The sequence below is a fragment of the Melanerpes formicivorus genome, unplaced genomic scaffold (genome assembly GCF_026170545.1).
Source record: "Melanerpes formicivorus ecotype bairdi unplaced genomic scaffold, bMelFor1.0.p_v2 SCAF_55, whole genome shotgun sequence".
Classification (NCBI taxonomy): domain Eukaryota; kingdom Metazoa; phylum Chordata; class Aves; order Piciformes; family Picidae; genus Melanerpes; species Melanerpes formicivorus.
Genome location: NW_027142407.1, coordinates 581054 through 605424, shown reverse-complemented (window position 1 = coordinate 605424; position 24371 = coordinate 581054). Strand labels below are relative to the sequence as shown.

The 24371-nt window shown below is 47.0% G+C and overlaps 1 long non-coding RNA gene across 1 annotated transcript in view; it reads right to left on the bottom strand.

The window, feature by feature from the left end:
- Positions 1–8891, bottom strand: part of LOC137452508 (uncharacterized) — a 251908-nt gene extending 243017 nt beyond the window's left edge. The window contains exon 1 of the long non-coding RNA XR_010990099.1: positions 8860–8891. This is a non-coding gene — a long non-coding RNA (uncharacterized lncRNA). The remainder of the gene's footprint in view (positions 1–8859) is intronic.
- Positions 8892–24371: the final 15480 nt, after the last annotated feature.

Sequence of the window (24371 nt, the reverse complement as noted above, 5' to 3'; positions counted from 1 at the left end):
GAACATGATACCAGCTCAACAACAGCAAATGCACTTGACAGTATCATGCTCTTGTGCTAAGATTGCTGCTTAGCACACTGGCAGTATTAGCTCATCACTTCTTTTAACTCTTTGTTTCATAGAATCTCTGAATTGTGAGGGTTGGAAGGGACCTCAAGGCTCAGCCAGTTCCAACCCCCTGCCATGGGCAGGGACACCTCACACTACAGCAGGTTGCTCACAGCCACATCCAGCCTGGCCTTCAAAACCTCCAGGCATGAGGCTTCCACCACCTCCCTGGGCAACCTGTGACAGGCTTTCACCACCCTCATGGGGAACAACTTCTTCCTAATGTCTAATCTAGATCTCCCCTCCTCTAGCTTGGATCCATTCAATCTGAATCTACCCATTGCTAGTTTTGTTCCATTCTCCTTGGTCCTATCACTCCCTGACACCCTAAAAAGTACTTCCCAGCTTTCTTGTAGCCCCCTTCAGATACTGGAAGGCCACAATGAGGTCTCTTCAGAGCTTTCTCTTCTTGCTTTTCTCCATCCAGTTGCCTTTTGTCCTTCACTTAATTTCAAAGCATTTCTGAACCATTTGAAGAGTTGTAATGGGTTGGGGCAAACCCCCTCCCCTCCACAGGGCAGAAACAACGACTCAGACAAAGGGATTGCAAAAGTGATGGAAAGTTTAAATAGAAAAACAATTTAAGAACAAACACCAATGAAAGCTTTACAGAGAACCACAAGCACCATGACAAAGAGAGAAATCCCAGAACATGCCCAAGGACATCCCATCCCCACCTGGGGGTACACCCAAATCCCCCCCCCAGGGCTCTTTCCTCCCCCCCAACCCAGCCTCGGGCCTGGGCAGGCCCAAGGGAGGCGGCTCAGGCCATTTTACCTAGGCTGCAGCTGGGGACGAAAGAGGAAGTGAAGACCCCGCGTGGGCATTTTATAGGGGAGCAGGGCATTATGGGATGGAATACCTGCCTGTGACCACCCCCTGGGCTGGGCCCACCCGTAGGGACCTCCCAGGTGTGTTCTGTGCAGTGGCATCCGGGCCAGCACCCAGCCTAAACCACCACAAGTGTAGCAAAGTGCAGCCACGAGTCTTACAGCAGTGAAATGAATAATTACCAATATTGATCTCCAGAATCAAATGGAGAGCATGAGACTGGGAGAGAAAGCTTTAGATCTAGGTGGAATCACAACACTCCTAGATACTGCTGATTAAATAATATGGGTTGCATAAAAGCTGTGAAGACAGATTTTCCTCAGAGAACCATCACCATGGAGTGGCACAGGAAGGAAGAGACCTGAGAGATCATCTACTCCAACCTCCCTTCTTTGGACAGGGATGCTTCTCCACTGTACTTGATTGCTCAAGGCCTTGTCCAGTCTGGCCTTGAACACCCCCTAGGTGGGAGGCATTCACAACTTCCCTGGGCAGCCTATTCCAGAGTGTCACCACCCTCCTAAAATCCAGTCTAAACCTACCGTCCCTCAGCTTAAAACCATTCCCCCTTCTCCAACTGCTATGAAAGTCTCTCTTCAGCCTTCCTGTAGGATCCCTTCAGGTACTGGAAGGCAGCTATAAGGTCCTCTAAAGGCTTCCCCAACAGCAAGCTCCTGGCCAAGCTGTCAGCCTGCGCCTTGGACAGCAGCAGCCTGAGCTGGGTTAGGAACTGGTTTGGAGGCTGAGCCCAGAGAGTGGTGGTGAATGGTGCCACATCCAGCTGGCGGCCAGGCACCAGTGGTGTCCCCCAGGGATCAGTGCTGGGCCCCAGCCTGTTCAATATCTTTATTGATGACCTGGATGAGGGCACTGAGACCATCATCAGTAAATTTGCAGATGACAGCAAGCTGGGGGCAGGACTTGATCTGTGAGAGTGTAGGAGAGCTCTGCAGAGAGACCTTGCCAGGCTGGACAGATGGGCAGAGGCCAAGGGCAGGAGATTGAACACATCCAAGTGCCAGGTTCTACATATTGGCCACAGAAACCCCAGGCAGTGCTACAGGCTGGGGTCAGAGTGGCTGAGAGCAGCCAGGCAGAAAGGGACCTGGGGGTATTGGTTGATAGTAGGCTGAAGATGAGGCAGCAGTGTGCCCAGGTGGCCAAGAAGGCCAAGGGCATCCTGGCCTGCATTAGAAACAGTGTGGTCAGCAGGAGCAGGAAAGTCATTTTGCCCTGTGCTCAGCACTGGTCAGGCCACACCTTGAGTCTTGTGTCCAGTTCTGGGCTCATCATTCTAAGAAGGATATTGAGACACTTGAACATGTCCAGAGAGGAGCAACAAAACTGGGGAGGGGTCTGGAGCACAGCCCTGTGAGGAGAGGCTGAGGGAGCTGGGGTTGCTCAGCCTGGAGAAGAGGAGGCTCAGGGGAGACCTTCTTGCTGTCTACAACTCCCTGAAGAGAGGTTGTAGCCAGGTGGGGGTTGGTCTCTTCTGCCAGGAAACCTGTGACAGAACAGGAGGACACAGTCTCAAGCTGTGCCAGGGGAGGTTTAGGTTGGAGGTGAGGAAGAAATTCTTCCCAGCAAGAGAGATTGGCCATTGGGATGTGCTGCCCACGGTGGAGTCACCATCCCTGGAGGTGCTTAAGAATAGCCTGGATGAGGCACTTGGTGCCATGGTTGAGTTGATCAGATGGTGCTGGTTGATAGGTTGGACTTGGTGATCTCAAAAGTCTTTTCCAACCTGGTTAATTCTATTCTCTAAGCTGAACAACCCAAGGTCCTTCAGTCTATCCTCACAGCAGAAATGTTCCAGCCCTTGGATCATCTTTGTGGCCCTCATTTTATAAAGGTGTACTTCAAAATAAAATTCATTCCAATATTCTTTCTTTGTTTCTTTCCCTTTTTTTTTTTTTTTTTGTTGAACTGTCAAAAGTAGTGCTGGAAATCAAATAATGTTGAAGTTAAAGCACTGAATCAAGTCCCAGACTTCAGAATTCTGTCTGAAGTCATGCTTGAATCATATAAATAAGCATGAATTTGAAGAAGTTCTCTGTGCAATAATGAGATATAACCACAGTGAGAACTCAACAAGCACTCAGAAGTGCACACCAGCAGAGGAGCTTTGGGTTTGCGTTTCAGTTTTACTTTTCTCATTGAAATGAATGTCTCAAACACCTTCATTTCCATATATTTATTACAGGATCACACAGAATGTTAGGCATCACTGGAGATCTTCCAGTCCAAGCCCCCTGCCAGAGCAGGAGCAGAGAACCCAGCACAGGGCACACAGGAACACATCCAGACAGGCCTTGAAAGGCTCCAGACAAGGAGACTGCACAACCTCTCTGGGCAGCCTGCTCCAGGGTTTGGTCACCCTTACAGGAAAGAAGCTCTTCCTCGTGTTAGAGTAGAGTAGAAAAGAATAGAAGAGAATAGATCAGACCAGGCTAGAAGAGACCTTTGAGATCATCGAGTCCAACCTATCACCCAGCACCATCTAATCAACTCAACCATGGCACCAAGTGCCTCATCCAGGCTCTTCCTAAACACCTCCAGGGATGGTGACTCCACCACCTCCCTGGGCAGCACATTCCAATGGCCAATCACTATTTCTGGGAAGAATTTCTTCCTCACCTCCAACCTAAACCTCCCCTGGTGCAGCTTGAGACTGTGTCCTCTTGTTCTGGTGCTGGTTGCCTGGGAGAAGAGATCAACCCCCATGTAGTTGCAGACAGCAATGAGGTCTCCCCTGAGCCTCCTCTTCTCCAGGCAAAGCAGCCCCAGCTCCCTCAGCCTCTCCTCACTGGGCTGTGCTCCAGACCCCTCCCCAGCTTTGTTGCCCTTCTTTGGACACCTTCCAGCAACTCAACATCTTTCCTAAACTGAGGGGCCAAGAACTGCACACAGGACTCAAGGTGTGGCCTAACCAGTTTTGAGTGCCTGTGGGATTGTCTTGATTGGAAGAGACCTTTAGGATCATGCAGTCCAACCTTCAACCTAACACCACCATGGCCATTAAACTATGGTCAGGAGGCTGACATTTCCAGATGTGTGTAGGCAGAGTTGCGTTTCAGAACTGCTGAGGGTACTTTTTAACACCTTGTAGCATGGTTTTGTGGCTGGTATCAGAGTGGGGATGTACTTCCAACAAAAATATGCAGTCTTAGCATAATTGATGAAAAGTGTTTCCTCACTTTGCAGGTTTTGTGCCTGAAAGTGGATGCAGCCCTTTCTGTCTGTGTGGCTTCCTTGCAGGAGTAATTAGCATCACAAAGGAAGGAGCTGCATCAAACTGTTCCTCACAAATAGTTTCACTTCATAGGAATAACAAGCCGCCTTCTGAAGAGAATTCTTCAATGAGGCTACCATTGAGTTGAATCCTGTGACTAGAAAAAGTTCCATTTTTATACAAGCCTGAACCCCAGGTCAGACTTCTTTCCGTACCTGAAAGGGGCTACAACAAAGTGTAATGATAGGGAATGGATTAAAGCTTGAGGAGGGTTGGTATACCCTGGGCATTAGGAAGAAAGTCCTTACGGTGAGGGTGGTGAGACACTGGAACAGGTTGCCTGGGGAGGTCATGGATGTCCTTTCCCTGAAGGTGCCCAAGGCCAGGTTGGATGAGGCCTTGATCAGCCTGGTCTGGTGGGAGGTGTCCCTACCCATGGCAGGGGTGTTGGAAGTGAATGATCTTTAAGGTCCTTTCCAACCTATGAATTTCTGAAGAGTGCTTCCAAGGTTCCTGTGACCCTTTAGAGTGTAGCAGTTCTAACCTTCTCCACTTCTTTTCATGGCAGGCACATCATCCCTGTGTTTCAAAAAGCTGTGTCCTGTCTTCCCCTCATACAGCTGAAGATTTGAAAATGAGATTGGTATTATCTACTTCCTCATCTGCCAAAAGCTCACAGAGTGGTGAAAGTTTACTTCAGCAACAATACAGAGCTGATGGAGTTGGATTGTTTTAATAGTTAAGTAGAGCAAAAAGCCATAGGCAGAATATCTTCAGGCCTTCCAGTGAATGAGCTGGGCCTTAAAAGATAATGCAGAATATCTTTAACACCCACTGAATACCCTGAGAGATGACTGCTCCACCCCCTAGGAACAAACAACAATCAGCAGTTAGGTTGACAGGCTGCAGAGGCGAGCCCACGACAACCTCATGAGGTACAAGAAGACCAAGTGCAAGGTCCTGCAGCTGGGTTGGGACAATGTTAAACAACGATATAGTATCACAGTATCACTAAGGTTGGAAGAGACCTCAAGGATCATATAGACTGGGCAGGGACTGGCTTGAGAGCAGCTCTGAAGAGAAGGACCTGGAGGTGCAGGTGAAGGAGAAGCTCAAGAGGAGCCAGCAGTGAGCACTTGCAGCCCAGAGAGCCAAGCAGAGCCTGGGCTGCAGCAAGAGAAGCGAGGCCAGCAGGGCCAGGGAGGGGATTCTCCCATTCTGCTGAGACCACAGCTGGAGCTCTGTGTGCAGTTCTGGAGCCTCTATTACAGGAAGGATCTGGAGGTGCTGGAAGGTATCCACAGCAGAGCCACAAGGATGAACAGAGGGCTGGAGCTTCTGAGGACAGACTGAGGGAGTTGGGGTTGTGCAGTCTGAAGAGGAGAAGGCTCCCAGGAGACCTAATTGTGGCCTTCCAGTACCTGAAGGGGGCTCCAAGAAAGCTGGGGAGGGACTTTTGAGGGTGTCTGGGAGGGACAGGACTGGGGGGAATGGAAAAATAACTAGAAATGGGTGGATTCATGTTGGATGTTAGGAAGAAGTTGTTGCCCATGAGGGTGGTGAGAGACTGGAACAGGTTGCCCAGGTGGAAGCCTTATCCCTGGAGGTTTTGAAGGCCAGGCTGGATGTGGCTGTGAGCAACCTGCTGTAGTGTGAAGTGTCCATGCCCATGGCAGGGGGGTTGGACCTTGCTGATCCTTGAGGTCCCTAACAATTCTATGATCTTCCTTATAATTCCTCAGAATTCAAATTAAAATCCTCCTTTTTTATTCCCCCTCCCATGATGTGTTCAAGGCATCTGATGATCATTAAACTCATAGAGTTTTAAAACCACTGCCTAATATCATCTCTGGGCTTCATTTTGCCACCCCCAACCTCCAACCATCTGCCTCACTCCATCTGTTGTCTCGTCTACTTAGTTTGAAAACTCTTTGGATGGGGCCTCCCTTCTTGGCTTGTGTTTGTGCAGAGGGATCCTGGTCTCTAATAGACTTCTAAGTCTTATAGTAACATAATAGTAAGTACCAGCTTGAGTTGTCAGTCAGGGAAGAGTAGCACAGTACAGTTTGACCATCCTATAACTGTTCTCTGGCCTTCTGTCTCTGAAGAAGTTTATTCTTGGAGCAGTTTTCCATGTCTTGCATTCAACATATTTCTGCACCAGTAATTTTCTGTGGAGAAGCAGTAAAATAATCATTAAAAACTGACTCTGCTGAAGCTGTAACTTTGTTAGTGGGGCAATGCAAGTTAAATCCCCATCAGCTTTCTGAGCTAGAAATGGTTTATTTGCTTCTCTAAGTGGAGAGCTGCTGATTACACTGGAAATGGTCTTGGTAAGAGTATTGATGATGTAGATTGTGGGAGCACCCTGCACTATCAGCCTGATGGGATCACAGGAAAAAAAGACCTGAACTGAAGTTTGCTCTGTCACAGGATGTTAGTGGCTGGAAGGGAGCTCCAGAGATCATTGAGTCCAACCCCCCTGCCAGAGCAGGAGCATAGAATCTAGTGAAGGTTGCATGGGAATCCATCCAGAGGAGTCTTGAATGTCTCCAGAGAAGACTAGAATCCAAGTCCACAACTAATTCCACATCCAGAATTGGATAGTCCGTGTAGATATGCAGTTATCTCATCTGCTCACTGCTGGGAATTGAAGAGAAGAGAATACAATTCACCAGGTTGCAAAAGGACCTCAGAGATCATCAAGTCCAAGCTATCACCCAACACCATCTAATCTAAACCATGGCATTAAGTGCCTCATCCAGGCTGTTTTTAAACACCTCCAGTGATGGGGACTCCACCACCATAAGGCATCCTGGCCTGTATCAGGAACAGTGTGGTCAGCAGGAGCAGGGAAGTCATTCTGCCCTAGACTCAGCACTGCTTAGGCCACACCTTGAGTCCTGTGTCCAGTTCTGGGCTCCTCAGCTTAGGAAAGATGTTGAGTTGCTGGAAGGTGTCCAGAGAAGGGCAACAGAGCTGGAGTGGGTCTGGAGAACAGACCTGTGAGGAGAGGCTGAGGGAGCTGGGGTTGCTTAGCCTGGAGAAGAGGAGGCACAGAAAAGACATTATTATTCTCTACAGCTACCTGAAGGGAGGTTGTAGCCAGGTGGGGGTTGATCTCTTCTGCCAGGCACCCAGCATCAGAACAAGAGGACACAGTCTCCAGCTGTGCCAGGGGAGGAGGTTTAGGCTGGAGGTGAGGAGAAAGTTCTTGCCAGAAAGAGTAATTGTCATTTGGAATGTGCTGCCCAGGGAGGTGGTGGAGTCACCATCACTGGAGGTGTTCCACAGAGGATTGGATGTGGCACTCGGAGCCATGGTTTAGTTGTCAGGAGGTGTTAGGTATTAGGTAATAGGTTGGACTTGATGACCTCCAACCTGGCTGATTCTGTGAAAGGGCCTCTGAAGATCATCCAGCCCAACTCTCCCAGAGGAGCCTTCCTACCCTTTTTCTGAATCAAAATGCATTGAGTCAGGCTACAAAATTTTCTCTCTGGAATGACATACTTTAATATCTTGGTAAGACCACTTGTCTTTGAGTTATGTTCACTTCAGTGCTTCCACTACCTGCACTTCAGGCAAAGACTTCAATGATGTTGCTCAGCAAAAGAGAGCAGCCAAACCCCTTCCACAAATTCAGTGGAATTTTAAAGGGTTCTTCTGCAAATGATTTTTATTCACTCTTGAATTTCATGTAATCATTTCATGGCTTATGTCAACATACAGAAGACCTTCTTTGCCATATAAGGTGGCTTCTAATCCAAAATCCTTCAGTTCATCTGATGGAGCTGAGTGCTGGAGACAGTGCAGAGGAAGGCAAGGAAGCTGGGGAAGGATCTGGAAAGTAAGACTTATGAAGTGTGACTGAGGGAGCTGGGGATGGTTAGATTGAAAAGAGGAGGCTGAGGGGAGATCTCATTGCTCTCTACCTCCTTTCTGGTAGTTGTAGTGGAGAGGTTGGTGCTGGTAATTTTTGATAGAACGAGAGGGAATGGCTTCAAGCTGCCGCTAGGTAGGTTTAGACTGGAGATTAGGAACAAATTTTTTCCCCAGCAAGAGTAGTCAGGGATTGAAATGTGCTGCCCAGGGAGGTGGAGGAGTCGCCAACCCTGGATGTCTTTAAAGCTTGTTGGGATGTGTGCTTGGAAACACAGCTTAGAGGTGAACTTTGAAGAGTAGGGTTCTGGGTTAGGCTGGGTGATGCTGAGGGTCTTTCCCAACCTGAATGTTCCTGTGATTCTGTGAACATAGCTACTATCTTATATTTTGATTTTTCTGTAGAGTAACAAAAAAAGAACAGCCCTTAAAGATGCTTACTTGGTGTAATGGAAGGTGTTCCTGCCCACAGCAAGGGGGTTGGAACTAGATCCTAGAATCATAGAATCACCACAGTTGGAATTGGCCTCTAAAGGTCATCTAGTTTAGCCCCCATGCCTCCACCATCATCCCCTGCCCTCCTGCTCCACCACCACCATTTTCACACTCATCCCAGAGCTGGGGGCAAGACCCTCAGCCAGCCAAGACACCACTCAGAGGAGCTCAGCCCCAGTGAGGAGGCCCAGCAAGCACCCAGAGATGATATTAGAGTAGTCAGCAATGTTGGCCCTAACAGCCGGGGGGCCAGCAGGCCCCCCAGCCTTTGTTGTCACCACCACCAGCACCCAGTGTGCACCAGGGGCACTCACCAGGGATGAGAGGAGGATCCTCAGCCCAGATGGGCTCAGCTTAGGGCTTCTGCCTCTCGTGAGTGGGATTAAATAGGAGAGTGGGTGGGGAGGGCAAAGTGACCACAGCTGGGATGGGAGGAGACTATGCTTGCCTTGTTCTGCCTGCTCCTACCCGGTGGTTGCCTTGCTCTGCTTACTCTGCCTGGGAGTTGTAGCCAGGTGGGGGTTGGTCTCTTTTCCCAGGCAACCAGCACCAGAACAAGAGGACACAGTCTCAAGCTGTGCCAGGGGAGGTTTAGGCTGGAGGTGAGGAAGAAATTCTTCCCAACAAGAGAGATTGGCCACTGGGAAATGCTGCCCAGGGAGGTGGTGGAATCCCCATGATCTCGAAGGTCTTTTCCAACCAGGTCAATTCTGTATTATCTTAGTGGCTGTTTGGTAAATAAAGTCTATTAATCATTAAGGAAATAGTGTACTCCATCCCTCCACAACAAAAACCTGATCTGGTATACCTCCATTGCCATTTCCTCAGAGAGAGAGCCTGTCAGGTTCCACTTTAAATCCAAGACTTCTATGAAAGATCACCTTTATTATAGACTTCTTGGCATGACATTTATATTGTCATTGCACTTGATTGATGCCTATCACTGAGCTGTCAGTCTAAAAAAAGGATTAAATTTCTTGTAAAATGTATTTTTATTAACTATTTACTTGTTCTGGGCTCCCCAGCTCAGGAGGGACAGAGATCTGCAGGAGAGAGTCCAAGGGAGGGTTACAAGGATGAGGAAGGGACTGCAGAACTGCCTGGGGAGGAGAGGCTGAGAGCCCTGGAGCTGTTTAGTCTGCAGAGGAGAAGGCTGAGAGGAATCTGATCAATGTCTATCAAGAGCTGAGGGCTGGGGGTCAGGAAGGGAGGGACAGGGCCAGGCTCTGCTCAGCTGCATCCTGGGATAGGACAAGAGGCAATGGATGGCAGCTCCAGCACAGGAGGTTCCACCTCAACATGAGGAGGAACTTTTTCACTGTGAGGGTGACATAGCCCTGGAGCAGGCTGCCCAGAGTAGTTGTGGAGTCTCCTTCTCCATCCAGCCCTGTCTGGATGTGTTCTGCTGTGACCTGCTCTAGATTCTATGGTCCTGCCCTGGCAGGGGGGTTGGACACAAAGTCTCCAGAGGTCCCTTCCAACCCCTACCACCCTGTGCTCCTGTGAGTGCCACTGTGTTGGCTTTGTTATCTTTCAACTCACAGCAGTGCCTCTGATTTTTCCTTTCTGTTTTCCTTGGTTTAATAAATGCCTTGTCAAAACACTTTAGTAGACTGGGAGAAATATTTACAGACTTCTGAGTGCCAACAATATTATTGCAATTATCACAGAAGTGAGGTACAGCATTAAAAGCCACTTCTTTCTGCATTTATTATTTAAATAATGCAGTTGAAAGGCACTCTGAAGTCACTGCAGAGCAGAGTCAATGGGAAGCAGAGGATTCACTTCCTTGTGTGGGACAGTCAATTTCTCTTCTGGACTCTGGAATCCTGCTTTGCCATCTAAAACTGTGAGGGTAGAGCTGAAGCTTGGTAACATAAGGCTTACTGAAAAAATTGAATCATGGAATCAACCAGGTTGGGAAAGACCTCAGAGATCATCAAGTTCAACCTATCACCAACACCATCTAATCAACTCAACCATGCCATTAAGTGCATCATCCAAGCTCTTTTTAAACACATCCAGGGTTGGTGACTCCACCACCTCCCTGGGCAGCACATTCCAATGGCCAATTACTCTTTCTAGGAAGAATTTCTTCCTCAGCTCCAGCCAACTCCCCCCCGTCACAGCTGGAGACTGTGTCCTCTTGTTCTGGTGCTGGTTGCCTGGGAGAAGAGACCAACCTCCACCTGGCTACAACCTCCCTTCAGGTAGCTGTCAAGTGTAATAAGGTCTTCCCTGAGCCTCCTCTTCTCCAGGCTAAGCAACCCCAGCTCCCTCAGCCTCTCCTCACAGGCCTGTGCTCCATACCCCTCCCCAGTTTTGTTGCCCTTCTCTGGACACATTCCAGCACCTCAACATCTTTCCTCAACTGAGGAGCCCAGAACTGGCCACAGGACTCAAGGTGTGGTCTGAGCAGTGCTCAGCACAGGGCTGAATGGCCTCCCTGCTCCTGCTGCCCACAATATTCCTGATCCAGGCCAAGATGCCATTGGCTTTTGTTTTGCAGAGGTACCACACAGATGTTATTCACTTGATGCACAACGCATCCAATCACTAAGCCCTGCACTTACAGCAAGTTCAAACCCATAGAGGCTTTGAGTGAAGATTTTTTTCATAGAATCACAGAATGGTCTGGGTTGGAAGGGACCTCCAAAGGTCATCCAGTCCAACCCCCTCTGCAGTCAGTAGGGACAGCCTCCACTAGATCAGGCTGCTGAGAGCCTGATGCCTCATCAACCATGAATCCAGCTCCTCATCCTGATACAAGATCAGACCTCAGTGCCTTCAGGAGACTGAAAAATGTGAAGGGGAGTGTTAGGATGCAAAGTTCACAACCAGTGTGCTTGTGGCATATTTGTGTGCCCCATATTTTACACAGTGTGGAATTCAGATCTGTTCCTCTAGATAGGGTGTGACTTTCAAAGGAGGGATTGATTGTTCCTGCCAGGCATAGATTCTTTACAATTTTGTTTTTTCATCCACTTCTTTGGCTGCTGAGAGCCCAAAAGATAGTGATCAAAAGATATTTTTAGGGGGGAATTGAAATTAACCAGAGGCCTTCAGTCTCTTCCCAGTCATTTATAATTAAGAGTTAAAACTGATAACTGTATTTCCAAGTCTTCCAGCCTCTCCAGCTGAGAACACAGTGATTCTGCCACTTCACTTTGCTCTGCTGAGGCCTGTTCTAGAGCATTGAGTCCAGCTCTGGAGCCCTCAATAGACGAAGGACATGGACCTGATGGAGCAGGTCCAGAGAAGGGTCACAAAAATGATCAGGGGGTTGGAGCACATCTGATACAAAGACAGTCTGAGGGAGCTGGGGGTGTTCAGCCTGGAGAAGAGGATGCTCTGGGGAGACCTAATATGAGCCTTGCAGTACCTGAAGGTATCTACAAGAAGGATGGAGAGAGACTATTTGCAAAGGCATGGACAGGACCAGGAGCAATGGCTTCAAACTAAAGCAGAGCAGATCTAGATTGGATGTGAGGAACAAATTCTTTACTATGAGGGTAGTGGAACACTGGAAGGGAGGTGGTTGAAGCCCCATCCCTGGATATACACAAGGTGAGGCTTGAAAAGGCTTTGGGAAAGCTGGTGGTGGAGGATGCCCCTGCTGACTGAACTTGCACAGACCCAAGTGGTCTGCTTTGCTTTAAGTAGCAGTGCTTCCTTGCATCAAACCCTTTTCCCACAAGCTGGACACTGCAACATCATTTCTGTTCTAATCTCTGCTTTTTCTGTTTGGGTCAGCTGTTAATTCATTCTGCTAATTACAGCATTTCTCATTAATCTGCCAATAACATGTCTGTCTGGGAGTAATGATAACCTTTCTATGCAGAAATAAGGGATCTGTGTGTAGGGGATGCCAAGCTTCATTGGAAACAGGACTCTAAATCTTGGCTTAAAGGGTAAATCCAGAATGTACATATTAAATAATAGCAGTCCATTTGAAATCTGTAAAATATTATTAGTATATGATTAGGTGTTATTAATTATGATAATATTACATTGTTAATCTTAGAATAGCAATAATATTTAATGGATTTATATTTTATTATATTTACTATATTACTAGTTATTAAGTCATTAATTAAATATTTTATATATTATAAATTAAAATATCATGTTATAAAAGAATAATTTGAGTACTTGAGTCCTGTGTCCAGTTCTGGGCCCCTCAGTTTAGGAAGGACATTGAGACACCTGAAGGTGTCCAGAGAAGGGCAACAAGGCTGGGGAGAGGCCTTGAGCACAGCCCTGTGAGGAGAGGCTGAGGGAGCTGCGGTTGCTTAGCCTGGAGAAGAGGAGGCTCAGGGGTGACCTCATTGCTCCCTATAACTACCTGAAAGGTGGTTGTAGCCAGGTAGGGACTGGTCTCTTCTCCCAGGCAACCATCACCAGAACAAGAGGACACAGTTTCAAGTTGTGCCAGGGGAAGTTTAGGCTGGAGGTGAGGAGAAAGTTCTTCACTGAGAGAGTCATTCATCATTGGAATGTGCTGCCCAGGGAGGTGGTGGAGTCACCATCCCTGGAGTTGTTCAAGAGGGGATTGGATGTGGCACTTGGAGCCATGGTCTAGTCATGAGGTCTGTGGTGACAGGTTGGACTTGATGATCTTTGAGGTCTCTTCCAACCTTGGTGATTCTGTCATTATTACTATTATTGTTGTTACTGTTCTTGCTGTTCCTGTGGTTACTTTTGAAGTAGCTGTTATTGCTATTAATATTTCTGTTGCTCTTGTGATCACATCCTGTGAAGTCCTATCAAATCAAACTGCCTAGAATGAAATCCCTGGGTTGCAGTTTCACTGAATAATGTATTTGATCACTTCAGCATATATATATATATATATATATATATATATATATATGAGCTTTAATTTTACCCTTCATTAAAAAATATTAGATTAGCAAACCTATAACAATGTTAAAATAGTGCAAAATTAGCTGCACTGATTTGGAAGCTAGGGGAGCATTTTGTCAAGCCTCTTTGTAGGGTGGAATGATAAAGAAGTCAATTTTCTTACAGAATTTTATTCATGAGGTCTGTGGTGACAGGTTGGACTTGATGATCTTTGAGGCCTCTTCCAACCTTGCTGATTCTGTGATTCATTTGATTGCTTGCTCCTAGACAGGAACTAATTTTGGGCTTACAGTTAGTCATAGATTCATTTTTTTTTTTCCTCCAAATGATTTTACAATAATTAGAGAATTTTCCCACTTAAAGCTGTTCTACTGACAGGAAGTGTCAAGGAATCTTCTAAATGAAGTGGGACAAGGCTTGAGCTGCTAGAAGGTGTCCAGAGAAGGGCCACGAGGATTAGAAGGCTGAAGCTGTTCTCCTATGAGGACAGACTGAGGGAGCTGGGGTTCTTCTGTCTGAAGGAGAGAAAGTTTCCAGGAGACCTAATTGTGGCCTTCCAGTATCTGAAAAGGAGGTACAAGAAAGCTGGGGAGGGACTTTTTAGGGTGTCAGGGAGTGATAGGGGCAGCTGGAATAACAAAATAACCAACTAGAAGTTGGTAGATTGAGATTGGATGTTAGGAAGAAGTTCATCCCTATGAGGATGATGAGAGACTGGCACAGGTTGTCCAGGGAAGTGCTGGAAGCCTCATCCCTGGAGGTTTTGAAGGCCTTGAGACCTTCAAAGGGCCTTGAGGCCCCTTCCAACCCTAACAATTCTATGATTCTATGACTTAAACCCCATTCCTGGAGGTTTTTAACGTCAGACAGGATGTGGCTGTGAGCAACCTGCTGTAGTGTGAGGTGTCCCTGCCCATGGCAGGGGGTTGGAACTAGATGATCCTTGAGGTCCCTTCCAGCCCTGCCAATTCTGTGATTCTGACCAGTTTTGTTAGCTCCATTCACAGTTTTGCCCAGATGAAACTTAACCCAGCAGGTATTGGGCTTGACTGTCCATCCAGTGAAGCAGTGAAGTCCTAGGGAAAAAATCTTCCCCTTAAAAAAAACTCTTTTTTCCTTAATTGCTTTTGATTGTACTTGCTGTGCTCCTGCCAAGATACTGACACAGACCCCAGTCAAACAAAGAGTTTAAGTCTATGCCTAAGTCTAAGCATATAGTTTTATCTAATTAACATTCTGAATGGATGTGGCAGACTTCCAGACCTCAGGATTAATACAGCTGGAACTCACAATTGGATCAGAAGGAATTATCCTTTCAGTAGTGAAAACATCAGTCCTGGGGGGGGGGTGTGGGGGGGTGTGGGGGTGAAGTTTGATGTTATCCAAGTAACAAAGGGGAAAAAAGAAAGCTTTGGCAATCAAAATATGGTTTAGCCCTGCAAAAATATCCTTTCTGTTTCCTGGGAAAGTCCAATCATGTGTTCTGAAATCCTCCCTATATTGCATTCCGTCATCCCCTCACAACTTCAGTGAAACCAGAATACCATTCATTGGGAAATAGGAATCCCATACAGACATTGTGGCATGGGGCTGCTTTGTAGGATCAGAGAGTTGTTTGGCTTGGGAAAGACCTCTCAGAACATCCAGTCCAACCAGCTACCCTACACCACCATGGCCATTAAACCATGTCCCAAAGTGCCATGGCCACACATTTCTGGAACACCTCCAGGGATGGAGACTCCACCTCCCTGGGAAGCCTGTTTCAGTACCTGACAACTCTTGCAGGCTGTAATTTTTTTGCCAGTATCCCACCTAAACCTCCCCTGGTGTGCTTTCAGGATATTTCTTCTTGTCCTGTCATCTGATACTAGGGGAAAGAAACTGAACCCCACTTCACTCCAACCTCCATTCAGGGAGTTGTAGAGAGCACCTCACACCTCAGCCTCCCCTTCTCCAGACTAAACAACCCCAGGACCTTCAGCTGCACCTCACCAGACCTGTTCTCCAGACCTTTCACTAGTTTTGCTGCTCTTCTCTGGACATGCTCCAGCACCTCAATGTCCTTCATGCACTGAGGAGCCCAAAACTGAACACAGCACTCAAGGCACGACCTCAAGAGTGCTGAGTACAGGAGCACCATCACTTCCCTACTCCTGCTAGCCACACTATTCCTGATCCAGACCAGGATGCCATTGGCCTTCTTGGCCACCTGACCAAACTGCTGGCTCATGTTCAGCCAGCTGTCAGCCAGCACCTCCATCTGGAGAACTTTCCATCTGCTCTGCCCCAAGCCTGCAAATGTTGCCTGGGGCTGTTGTGGCCCAAATGCAGGACCCAACACTTGGCTTTGTTGAACCTCAAAACATCTGATTCTATGTTAGGAAGAAGTTGTTCCCCATGAGGGTGGTGAGAGCCTGGCACAGGTTGCCCAGGGAGGTGGTGGAAGCCTCATCCCTGGAGGTGTTTGCAGCCAGGCTGGATGTGGCTGTGAGCAACCTGCTGTAGTGTGAGGTGTCCCTGCCCATGGCAGGGGGTTGGAACTAGATGATCCTTGAGGTCCCATCCAACCCTGACAATTCTGTGCACCTCACACTATGCTACAGAATGCATACAATTCATTTTTTCACAAAGTTTGTATTAAAGGAATGCCTGTCACACTCTCTCCTACAAATACTTCTGAAGGCCACAGTGGAAGTTCTCAGATGAATGACTGTGATTTCTTTGCATTGTTGTCATTTTTCTTCCAGGGGATAAGGCTGTTATTTTCCACACTGAACTCTGATGAATTTATGGCTGACTAAATGATAACACATGTTCTGAGCTTTTATAATCACCATTGGAAGGGCAGATAATATTTTTTTGATGTGACCTAGGATTTAGGTTGCCTCTACAGGCTAGATAAGCTGCCCTTAAAATATCTGAAACGAGACTTTGCCATGACAAAAGCTGATGAAGAAAAAAGGAGACTTGAAGACTTTCTCTTCTCTCATACTGGGCATCTGTACAAACCTGGAAGTCAGCATTTTTAGTCTGGAGAAGAGAAGACTGAGCAGGGATTTAATAAATGCTTATAAATATCTGAGGGCTGGGGGTCAGGAGGCAGGGGACAGGCTCTGCTCACTTGCTCCCTGGGATAGGACAAGGAGCAATGGATGGAAGCTGCAGCACAGGAGGTTCCACCTCAACACAAGGGGGAACTTCTTTCCTGCAAGGGTCACAGAGCTCTGGAACAGTCTCCCCAGAGAGGTTGCGGAGTCTCCTTCTCCGGAGACCTTCCAGTCGTCTCTGGATGCGTTCCTGTGTGACCTAGATTGTATGGTCCTGCTCTGGCAGGAGGTTTGGACTTGGTGATACTCTGATACTCTGATACTCTGATTTCTTTGGGTACCTTCCAACCCCTGAGATCCTGTGAGTTTTAGCCCTCCCTTTGAAAAGTAAGAGACCTAATTTATTCACAAGGATTGGGTAACAACATTGTTCTGCAAAGTACTACACGAGCAGAACAACCAAGTGTTTGATTTAAGCCTTCCACAGCATTGTCTGTGCAAAACATTAAATAAGGGTTGAGCTGGCAGCCAGCACTGCTGTAGGGATTGATCCCAAATTCCCATGAGCATGCCACAAGTGGGTGCATGTGCTTTTATTTCTGTTAAGAGAGTTATTAAAAGAGGCTTTTGATCAATAAGCAGTAAAGGAGCAGTGTCATCCAGCAGGCATCTCTAATGAAATTTTGCTTGGTGCTAGGCAGCAGGTAGAATTACTTACAGGAAATATCTTACCACTTCCTCTCCTCTCTTATTTTCAGGACAATCACCTACTAAAGATAACACCAAGTATTGATAGCTATTAGTGGAATAAATATCCCAGAGAGCATTTGCTGTAGAAAGCAAAAACCTGATGCAAACTTCAATAAACGAATGGGAAGGAATTATACAATGGTCTGGGTTGGAAGGGATCTCCAAAGGTCATCTAGTCCAACCCCCCTCAACTAGATCAGGGCTCCCAGAGCCCTGTCAAGCATCACTAGTATCATAGTATCATAGTGTCATAGTATCAGTCAGGGCTGGAAGGGACCACAAGGATCATCTAGTTCCAATCCCCCTGCCATGGGCAGGGACACCCCACACTAGATCAGGCTGGCCAGAGCCTCATCCAGCCTGGCCTTAAACACCTCCAGGGACGGGGCCTCAACCACCTCCCTGGACAACCCATTCCAGTGCCTCACCACTCTCATGGGGAAGAACCTCCTCCTCACCTCCAGCCTGAATCTCCCCACCTCCAGCTTCATTCCATTCCCCCTAGTCCTATCACTACCTGAGATCCTGAGAAGTCCTTCCCCAGCCTTCTTGTAGGCCCAAATATAACTCTATCTAAATGAATACAAACAGACAAACTGAAGGAGGCAATAAGAGAAGAGCATTAATATCAGCTAAGAAAGACAAAAAAAAAAGAGTTGGTGAAATGTAATAATGACCAAAGATTCAAAATCACTCTCTGGAACTGACAGGAACAGAGACTCCTACCCTGTGCTGCAAGCCTGTGAATAGGCAATTAAATTCATTGGCTACAGCAGAAGAGCTTTCACATTTGCATGTTCACTCATGTGAATATAGGCTACACTGTTTGGCCCTGAGTGAATACTTCTGAATAAAAAAGAGCCAGAAACAGAAAGCAGAATGGGTGTGCAAGGTGAGGAAAGCTAAAGCTTGAATGACTTTCAGGGATTTGTTTTTCAAATAGGGTCTGTTTCAAGCTAGTTATGAAGAGGAGAGGAGACTCGAGGGGAAGGGAAGGGAAGGGAAGGGAAGGGAAGGGAAGGGAAGGGAAGGGAAGGGAAGGGAAGGGAAGGGAAGGGAAGGGAAGGGAAGGGAAGGGAAGGGAAGGGAAGGGAAGGGAAGGGAAGGGAAGGGAAGGGAAGGGAAGGGAAGGGAAGGGAAGGGAAGGGAAGGGAAGGGAAGGGAAGGGAAGGGAAGGGAAGGGAAGGGAAGGGAAGGGAAGGGAAGAGAAGAGAAGAGAAGAGAAGAGAAGAGAAGAGAAGAGAAGAGAAGAGAAGAGAAGAGAAGAGAAGAGAAGAGAAGAGAAGAGAAGAGAAGAGAAGAGAAGAGAAGAGAAGAGAAGAGAAGAGAAGAGAAGAGAAGAGAAGAGAAGAGAAGAGAAGAGAAGAGAAGAGAGAAGAGGAAGGAGAGGCAAAGGCAAAGACAGAAAAGGAAAAGGGAAATGAAAAGAGAAAATAAAAAGGGAATTGTTTGAAATGTTATTGTTGAAGATCACAGAAGCATAGAATGGTCTGGGTTGGAAGAGACCTCCAAAGCTCATCCGGTCCAACCCCCCTGCACTCAGCAGGGACATCCCCAGCTAGATCAGGTTGCCCAGAGCCCTGGTCCTGCCTCACCTTGAGTATCTCCAGGAAAAAAGAGAGAGCTAAGGATAAACCTTCAGAGTTTAGGGGTTTCCTGCACCTAAATGATGCAGTGAATGTAACAAATACAACAGCTGTTTGCCTAACTCTGGAAGTATGTCACAGCCTAACAAATGTTCAGTCTGTGAAATGTACCCCAAATGATATTTTTTTCCCCCTGCTCCTTAAGCTCTAATTGCTGATTCTAAAGGATTCACTACCTCATTACCTTCCCAGATAGATTCATTTGACAATTTTTCAGCACGAACAGAAGCTCCAAAATGTATTTTGCCATTAGAAAACAAGAACTTGAAAGGGACTTGAAAGGATATGGAAATGAATAGAAAGTTCAAATGCGGGTGGAAGGAGCCTTTAATGGGAGTTGTTTTCAGAGCATGTTAGCAGGAAATCTGACTTCACTTGGAAGGAATTAGGAACCTTTGGAGCCTTCAGTATTGCTATCTAGACAGAGAAGATTTTTCACTGTTGGTTTTTGTTTTTTCCCCATAGAACTTTGAACTTTGAACTTTGTATTTCTTGGCTCTTCCACGTTCAAAGGTTTTCAGCTTACTCCAGTTTTTCAGACTGGACGTGAGGAGGAAGTTCTTCCCCATGAGAGTGGTGAAGCTCTGGAATGGGTTGTCCAGGGAGGTGGTTGAGGCCCTGTCCCTGGAGGTGTTTAAGAGCAGGCTGGATGAGGCTCTGGCCAGGCTTAGCTAGTGTGGGGTGTCCCTGCCCATGGCAGGGGGGTTGGAACTAGATGATCCTTGTGGTCCCTTCCAGCCCTGACTGATTCTATGATTCTATTCTATGATTCGACTGTCTTCCACCAGAGTTGTTCTGCAACGTAAGCTGTGCCAGAGGAGGATTAAGTTGGATGTGAGGAAAAAATCCTTCACAGAAAGAGACATTGGCCATTGGAATGTGCTGCCCAGGGAGGCAGTGGAGTCACCATCCCTGGAGGTGTTTAAAAAGAGCCTGGATGAGGCACTTGGTGCCATGGTTGGGTTGATCAGATGGTGTTGGGTGGTAGGTTGGACTTGATGGCCTCTGAGGTCTTTTCCAACCTGGTGAATTCTGTATAAAATTCTGTTTTGACCACCCAAATTCCTTCTTAAGAAACAGCCTACTTTTCAGAATGGGTTTGATTTCAATTTGGTTTTAAAAGCTAGATGTCCAACCTTGACAAATCCCAAGTGCCAAAGAAAAGAGAAACTAAGACTGCCTACTAACTCTGGGTTTTGCAGTGTTAACACATAATTAGATCACATATAGGCATCACATCATCTGGATATGCACCAGGATGTCAGATTCAATGTGTGCTTTTCATTAGAAGGATGGAAGGACCTTATCCACGCCTACAGCCTGAATTTCTGTGTGTAAAATGTTAATTGATGACAAAGAATTCTCCACCCAGGGTGGGAAGGAAAGATTATAGCTCTAGGCAACTGAGAACTTCTCTGCCAAACCTTCCTACCAGCTGTACAGCAGAACTGGGATAGCTGACTTGATGAGCCACAAAGATGATTAGAGGGCTGGAGTACCCCTCCTATGAGGATAGACTGAGGGAGTTGGACCTCCCTCAGCCTCTCTTTGTAGTTCCTAAGCATCACATCCAGGTGTCTTTAAAATACCTCCAGGGATGTTGATTCCACCACCTCCCTGGGCATCACAGAATCAGTTAGGTTAGAAATGACCTCCAAGATCATCCAGTCCAGCCTATCACCCAGCCCCATCCAATCAACTAGGCCATGGCACTAATTGCATCATCCAGGCTTTTCTTGAAGCTCTCCAGGGATGGCGACTCCACCACCTCCCTGGCCAGCACATTCCAATGGCAAATCACTTTCTCTGTGAAGAACTTCTTCCTAATATCCAGCCTGAACCTTCCCTGGCACAGCTTGAGACTGTGTCCCCTTGTTCTGATGCTGGTTGCCTGGGAGAAGAGACCAACCCTCACCTGGCTACAACCTCCCTTCAGGCAGTTGTAGACAGCAAAGAGTTCTCCCCTGAGCCTCCTCTTCTCTAGACATCCTGTTCCAGTGCTTGAGAACACCTCTTTTTTGTGAAGAAGTTTTTGCTAATATCCCAACTGCATCTCCCATGGCACAACTTGCAAAATCTTTGCACTGGGGAAGCCTTGAGCAGGGCCATGGAAGAACACCAAGTTACCTTGCACTGTCTGGGACAACAGAAGCAATTATCTTGCCGAGTCAGAGCTTCTTTCAGGAGGCTGCAGCAGACCTGCCCTGCCTATCACACAAGGGCTTTATCTCAAAGCTGTAATTTTCAAAGCTGTAATTTTCTTACCTTACCAGAAGCCTTGTACAATCCCCTGAGCCTTGCACAATCCTCTGAGCCTTGCACAATCCCCTGAGCCTTGCAGCGGCATAGTGTTTAATAATAACTGAAGGATGATTACTGTAGTCCTGCATACACACACAAAGGCTTTCAAGGGATGCAAACACTGCAAACTGCAAAAGACAAAAATAATAATGATATACACAAAAAAATGAAGTTAGGGCTGGGGAGAGAGCAAAAGGTGACCCAGAATGTACAGCTCAGAGAGCTGGGCCCAGGTGAACCTCACGAGGTTCAGCAAGAGCAGGTGCAGGGTTTGGCACCTGGGTGGGAAAAATCATATCAATGCAAACTGGGGTAGGAGGTGATAGAAAGCAGCCCTGAGGAAAAGGACTTGGGGGTGCTGGTGGATGAGAAGCTGGGCAGGAGCAGGCGGTGTGAGCTTGCAGCACAGAAGGCCAAGGGCATCCTGGGCTGCATCCAAAGCAGCATTGCCAGCAGAGCCAGAGAGGTGACTCTGACACTTTGTTCTGTTGAGATCTCACCTGGAGTACTGCATCCAGCTCTGGACCCCTCAATCCAGGAAGGACACGGCCCTGATGGAGAGGGTCCAAAGAAGAGCCATGGGAATGTTCATGGGGTTGGAGCAGCTCTGCTATGAGGACAGGCTGAGGGAGCTGGGGGTGTTCAGCCTGGAGAAGAGAAGGCTCCAGGCAAAATCTTATAGGAGCCTGTCAGTACCTGAAGGGGGCTACAAGAAGGATGGAGAGAGGCTGTTTGCAAAGGCCTGCAGTGATATGATGAGAGGCAATGGCTTCAAACTAGAGCAGAGCAGATTTAGATTGGATGTGAGGAACAACTTCTGCACCAGGAGGGTGGTGGAACATTGGAACAGGTTGCTCAGGGAGGTTGTTGAGGCTCCATCCCTGAAGATATTCAAGGTGAGGCTGGACAGGGGTCTGGGCAACCTGATCCGGTTGGGGCTGTCCCTGCTGACCACAGAGGGGTTGAACTGAATGACCTTTGGAGATCCTTTCCAACCCAAACCATTCTGTGATCCTGTGACTGATTTCCACTTACCAGGGACAGAATGGCCTCTGATTTCTGTAGTTAGCACACAGACTCCCTGTATCCAGGAGAAAGTAGAAGCTTGTGTCCATGCCCACTGCAATGAATATTTGCTAAGGTCTCAGAATTCTTTCAACCTGAGTCTCATTTATTTTAAGGTGGTGCTAATTTTGGCCCAGCCGTCAGGTAAGGACACAGCACTTCAAAGAGCCATTTTCAAGACTCAACAGCAGTTTCTGTGAGGAAACCTTTATTTCTTGGTCACTGTTTAGCCAAATCGAGATTATTATCAGTCTGCCTGTTTGTTTCTGATCTTCTTCCTTGCCATCTAAGCCAAACACTGTAAAAAAAAGGGGGCAAATACAGCAAATTATGATAAGATGCTTTATCACATGCAGCGAACAGCAACCAAGATGAGGCTGATATGGAAGGAAATTTGCATTCCAGTCAATGTTCATGTGTATAATCAAGTACTGTGTGCAGTTAAATGAGTCTGTTGTCTTGCTATAATGAATATCTACATCCATCCTAAGCTAATGAGGAATAAATGACTTATTATCAATGAATGGCAGTATCTAAATAGCTCTGCAACAAAAACAGAATATTAATATGTGTGGCTAAAATAGATCTTAAATGATAATGAACTCACTCAGACTATTAATTATATTAAAAGCCTCTGCTGAGGTTTATTGCTTCTGGATGGAATTGGAGCTCAGCTGGTTCAAGTGCCCTTATACATTTGCAGGCAGAGTTAAACAAATGACCCTTTAAAATTGTGTCTCAGAACTGAATGGGAGAGGGCTTTGCTGAAATACAAGGGCTGCTGTGAAAGATCAGACCCTGGATCTCTCTAGTTCAGCATTTAATTCACACCAAAGCATTAGGCCTGCTCACTGGAGTGGAAGCAGCAAGGACTGTCTCTAAAGCTGATTGTGCATTAACTGACTCCCTTTCTAACCATCAGCTGAGGGTCAAGCTGTGCCCTGTTGCACAGGGTCTGGCACCTTTTACTTTGCATTACATTAAATATTTCTAGTACAACCGAAAGGTCACCTTGAGTCCTGTGTCCAGTTCTGGGCTCCTCAGTTTAAGAGGGGCACTGAGACACTTGAATGCATCCAGAGAAGGGCAACAAGGCAAGGAGCCCTGTGAGGAGAGGCTGAGGGAGCTGGGGTTGCTAAGCCTGGAGAAGAGGAGGCTCAGGGGAGACCTTCTTGCTCTGTACAACTCCCTGAAGGAGTTGTAGCCAGGTGGGGGTTGGTCTCTTCTCCCAGGCAACCAGCACCAGAACAAGAGGACACAGTCTCAAGCTGCACCAGGGGAAGTTTAGGCTGGAGGTGAAGAAAAAGTTCTTCCCAGAAAGAGGAATTGTCCATTAGAATGTGCTGCCCAGGGAGGTGGTGGAGTCACCATCCCTGGAGGTGTTTAGGAAGAGACTGGATCAGGCACTTGGTGTCGTCGTTGAGTTGATTAGAAGGTGTTGGGTAATAGATGGGACTTGGTGATCTCTGAGGTCTTTTCCAACCTGCTCTGCTCTGCTCTGCTCTATTCTATTCTATTCTATTCTATTCTATTCTATTCTATTCTATCCTATCCTATCCTATCCTATCCTATCCTATCCTATCCTATCCTATCCAGCCAGATGTCAGGTCCTGCACTTGGGTCATAACAACCCCAAGTAATGCCCCAGGCTTGGGGCAGTGTGGCTGGAAAGCTGTTGGCAGAAAGGGTCCTTGGGGTTCTCATGGCCAAGAAGCTGAAGAGGAGCCAGCAGTGTGTCCAGGTGGCCAAGAGAGCCAAAGGCATCCTGGTTGAGATCAGCAATGCTGTGTCCAGCAGGAGCAGGGAGGGAATTGTCACCTGGCACTCAGCTCTGGGGAGGTCACTTTGTGTTATATCCTGATCTGCTGTTGCTTGCTGTGATCAAAATAAAGAGGAATTAATGAGACACCTACATTTATCTTTTTAAGCTGACAGAAGTAATCTAATGCTATATTAAGGGGGAAAAGAGCCACAGAAGCATGAAAACTAAAGCCACTTGATAGCCTCCTTCTTCTTCTTTTTTTAACCCCCCCTTTAAATTCTGAATTGTTATTTTTAAAGGTTCATAAATTGAGTTTAAAATATTATTGTATCAAGTCAAAGCTGTTACTTGTTCCTGCCTCTGCATATCTTCTCAGGAAAAAGAAATAG